The sequence below is a fragment of the Loxodonta africana genome, chromosome 16, assembly GCF_030014295.1.
Source record: "Loxodonta africana isolate mLoxAfr1 chromosome 16, mLoxAfr1.hap2, whole genome shotgun sequence".
Taxonomy (NCBI): domain Eukaryota; kingdom Metazoa; phylum Chordata; class Mammalia; order Proboscidea; family Elephantidae; genus Loxodonta; species Loxodonta africana.
Window position 1 is genome coordinate 21,937,871 of NC_087357.1, and position 5,185 is coordinate 21,943,055.

Sequence of the window (5,185 nt, forward strand, 5' to 3'; positions counted from 1 at the left end):
AAAACAATTCCCTTTACACCACACTGGGGTTTCTCAACCTTGGCACTACTGATATTTGGACTGAATAATCCTTTGTTATAGGGTTTGTCCTGTGCATTGAGGGATGTTGAGCAGCATCCCTGGCCTTTACCTACTAGTTGCCAATGACAATAAAGAGTCTTCAGAAATTGCCAAATGTTCCCTGGAAACAAACTCACCCCCAGTCAAAAACTACTGGGAGGAATATGATGAACTCATGTACATTAGTAAGCCTGTTCTCTGACCGGTAAAAGAAGCCACCATCCCCTCTCTCCCCCAGCCAACCAAGAGCTGCAGCAGAATCCCCTGGGGAGTTTTTTTCAAACTATGACACCCCACTGCCTTTTAAGAACCTATACCCTGCACCAGCGGGCATCAAGGCCTCACCAGAAGTGTTCAAATCTCAACTCTGCCATGGATACATGTGTAAGTGTGGGCCCATCCATAAATCGTTCTGACTCTATTTCATCATCTATAAAATGGGAACATAATAGCTACCACTGAGTGTTGTTACGAGGATCCAGTGGAATGATCACAGAGGCTTTCAAGCCTTCCTCACCTCCCTCTGTTCACCTACAGGCTTGTTGCGGAGCAGATGGGGATCCAATGTAAAACACCTAGCAGAGTCAGGGCACTTTGGGAGGGCTTAGTAAATCCCAGCTCTTATCACCGTTATTTTATCCCTGCTTGTTACTCCTCTCAAAAGCAGCCACCTATAAAAAGGAGCAGCACCTAACTCAAAACAAATACACCTGTACTGGTGGCATTTCAGTACCAAAGGCAAGCCGGGCCGTTGAGCAAAGATCCTTCAGGATCTTTGTGGTGCTGTCCACAGGCCGCTGAAGTCCATCGGGAGGGGGGCAGCCCCACCATAAGAGTTCCCCCAACCACCCTCCTCTCTCTGTCCCTCCAGGCAAGTCCCTCCCACCCAGTCAACAAGACAACTTTCAAGGACCCCCAGGGCTTCGTCCCAATTGTCTGGTAATTTAATAAAACCCAGCCCTTTGCAAACACTAATTAAGGAAGAACATAGCTCCCTGGGGAAGAAAGCCTGTCACCCTCCCACCCCGGCCCCTGCTTTCAAATGGGAGCAACAGCAACGAGGAGGTGGCTTCCAGGAAAAGTGGTTGGCCTCAGGATAAAAAGGGAGGAAGAGATGGAGAAAGCCTAGGGCACAGAACTTCAGGGGCTTGGTCCAGGTAAGGCTACTACTCCTGGCTGGATTTTCTGCTTTTAGACCAGAGGCTCTTCTTACCCTTCTACTTTATAGGGGAGGGTGTCAGAGACCCAGGCTGCTTGGTGGTGCAAATGGTTAAACCCATTGCCGTCAAGTTGATTCCCACTCATAGCAACCCTGTAAAAAACCAAACCCATTGCCATCGAGTCAATTCTGACTCATAGCGACTCTATAGGACAGAGTAGAGCTGTCCCACAGAGTTTCCAAGGAGTGCTTGGTGGATTCGAACTGCCTACCTTTTGAATAGCAGCCATAGTTCTTAACCAGTACGCCACCAGGGTTTCCAGTGACCCTACAGGAAAAGTAAAACTGCCCCATAGGGCTTCCAAGGAGCAATTGGTGGATTCGAACTGCCAACCTTTTAGTTAGCAACCAAGCTCTTAACCACTGTGCCACAGGGCTCCTATGCAAATGGTGAAGTACATGGCTACTAAATGAACAAGCTGGCTCTTTGAATCCACCCAGAGGCACCTCAGAAGAAAGGCCTGGTGATCTAAAAAAAAAACTATTTTTTCTGAAAAATCAGCCATTGACACTCCTATGGAGCATGATTCTACTCTGGCACAGGTGAGGTCGCCATGAGTCAGAATCAACTCAGTGGAAACTGGTTTGGTTTGTTTTTGTTTTTTATCAAAGACCCCTTTGAGAATCCACAGCTGTGTTTAGCCTTTCTCTTTAGGAAAATGCACTCTTGCTTAAATTTTTGCAAATAATCTCTAGACTTATATTAAAATTTCCTGCACTGTATAATCATAAGGAGCCTCTGGGTAGCAGGAAGAGTTAAGTACTTGACTACTAAATGAAAGGTTGCAGTTCAAACCCAGCCAGAGACACCTTGGAAGAAAGGCCTGGCAATCTGCTTTTGAAAGGTCACAGCCTTGAAAACCCTACAGAGCAATTCTACTCTGCACACATGGATGGGGTCACCAGCGTTGGAATTGACTCGATGCAACTGGTTTTGGGTTTTGTTTTTGTTTTTAAGTAATCAGAAGTCAGGCCTTACGTTTGATGAGTCTCTTACAATTTAAAAGGCATTCTCCAACAGGCAAGCGGGGGAGTGTGAAGGTAAACTACAGGAGCTCTAGCATGAGGGGTTGTCGTCGTGTGCTGTCTAGCTGATTCGTGTGCTGTCTACCTGATTCATTCCGACTCATAGCCAACCCTGTGTAATAGAGTAGAACTGCTCTGTTGAACTGCCCCATAGGACTTTCTTGAATGTAATGTTTACAGAAGCTGATTAACAGGTCTTTCTCCCATGGAGCCACTGGGTGGGTTCAAACCGCCAACCTTTCAGTTAGCAGCTGAGCTCTTAACTACTGTACCACCAAGGCTCCTAGAATATGGGGTTAAAAAAAAGGAAAAAAACCATTGCCATAGAGTTGATTTCAGTTCAAAGAGACTGTCAAATGCCATTCACCAGCTGAGCTGCTTTGGACAAGGTATTTCACCTTCCTTACACTTTTAAAATAAGAAAGAACCCTCATTTACATTTTAATTCTGTGGCTTTGACCCCCTCCTGGAGTCTCCAATTTATTTAAGAAAGGGCTATTTGCCACCAGGGACTTAAGAGTTCTTTGTCAGACCTGGGTTTTGCCAAGTATCATTTCCTTCTCTGTGGCTTGCCTTTTCAACCTCGTGTTGGTATATTTTGATGAACCAAAGTTTTTAATTTAGTAAGCTTTATGGTTATTCTTTTTTGTGTATGGCTTGTTTAAGAAATCTTTGCCTATCCCAACGTCGTAAAGATATTCTCCTACATAACCTTCTAGAAGCATTTATGTTTTATCTTTCACATTCAGGTCTACAGTCCATCTGGACTTGTTTTTTGTCTATGGTATGTACCCCCTTATTAATTTTTAAGTTATCCTCCAGCTTCACAACTCTATAGAATCTACGTTCATATGCACTAACATCATTAGATAGTTCCATCCCATCCCAGGAAGAATTGCTAAGCATCTTCACACATGCCAAGGCATTGTCTAAAAAAAATAAATAAATAAGGCATTGTCTAGAGGCTAAGAATTTGACCCTTGAACTTGGCAGGGTTGTCACTCACGGATCTCCCAGTCTAGCATCTTGCTCCGTGTGGTTTGCCCAGATCCACGTATGATTCCTGCCACCACCCACAGTGTCTCCTGAAGTTCCTTTTAGGAGCAAGGTCCACCTCGGATTTCCTTCTAAAGGCTGAGGCTTGTCACCTGACCTCCCGAGCCTGGGCAGGGAAATAGAGAGCATGCTTACAATTGTTACTCCTTTGGGGCAACTCTGATTGAAAGTTCAATGGGAGAGGCTGGGATCTGGACCCCTTGTGAGCTGCAAGTCCCTGAGCCCAAGAGCCTACATGCTAGCCAAGTCAGTAGTGGGAAAGACATGTTGCCCAGTCACGTGGGGTTATTAAAAATCCCCAGGGCAACTAGTACAGAACAGGTAACAGAACAATAAATAAACTATGAATGACTTTTATGGTACCTGATTTTATTGTAACCTTTCTGCTTTGCCACCCTTGCTAGCTCTTCAATCCCATAACTAACACCCAGCTACCGATTTCTTAGGCCAGGGGAAAAAAAACACTGCTTTCCAGCTGATTCCGATTCATAGCAGCCACGTAGGGTTTCCAAGGCTGTAAATCTCTACAAGGCAGACCGCCACATCTTTCTCCCGTGGAGCTGCTGGTGAGACCACCACATCTTTCTCCCATGGAGCCGCTGGCGGTTTTGAACCACTGACCTTTCAGCTGGCGGTCAATTACTTTAACCACTGCACCAGTGGGGAAGGTAGTATGAATTTGTAAAGGAACCTTTAAAGGAAGCTGAACCTCAATTTCCAATGTTCTGTCCTTAAGGGAGCTTTGGTGCTGGTCCAGAGCCTAGCCTTTTAAACAAGCCTAACCCACAACCCTTGGGCTCCTGAAGGATCTTCAGCTCTGACCCTAGTCATCACCCTAGAACCCCCTTTGCTATTTCCTGATCCCTCCTGTTGACCCAGACAGGCTTTTGTTCTTTGGATATGTCAAGTAATCTTGATTTCTTGCTGAGCCCAAGACCCTTTTCCAGGATTAGGGCTCATTATCTGGTTCTTCCTGCTCCCGGTATTCTAACACCCCACCCTCCACAAGTACACCCAGTCTCCAGCATTGGCCTAGATGGCTGTTGCCCCAACCAGGTTGATCGCAACTTCCACAAAAGATGGGTTTTAGACATTATGGGAGAAGGGGGCTTACTCCTCAATTGTGCTGACATGATCACTGTCCAGTTCTCTGTACCAGCCATTTCCCAGCCCCTCTAGCGAAGAACCAGAAGGGCACCTAGGGCCCAAGATGCCTATTGGCTTAGCCAGTTATTCTGTCCCTGGCAGGCAAATAGCCCTTCCTTAAATAGATTGGAGACTCCAGGAGTGGTCGTAGCACTGACGTTCTCACAAGCAGTGTAAGAAAGTTCCAGTTGCTCCACATCCTTGACAACACTTGGCATAGTCAGTCTTTTTAATGGTAGACATTCTAATGAGTGTGAGGTAGCATCCTACTGTGATTCTAATTTGCATTTCTCTAATGACTAATGACATTGAGCTTCTTTTCATGTGCTTAGTTATAATTCCTGTAACTTCTCTGTTGCTAATTTTCTACTGGATTGCATGTTTTCTTATTATGAGTTTGTATATATTCTGGATACAAGTTGTTTATCAGATGTGTGATTTGCAAGCATTTTCTCCCAATGTGTGGCTTTTCCTTTCATTTTTTAAAACTGTTTTTTTTTTGCAGAACCAAAGTTCTTTATTTTGATGAAGTCCAGTCAATCAATTTTTTTTCCTTTATGGATTGAATTTGATTTCAGATTAAAAAATCTTTGCCCAACAAAAGCTCACGAAGATATTCTCCTATGTTTTCCTCTAGAAGTTCTATAGTTTTAAGTATTACGTTTAGGCCTATGACGC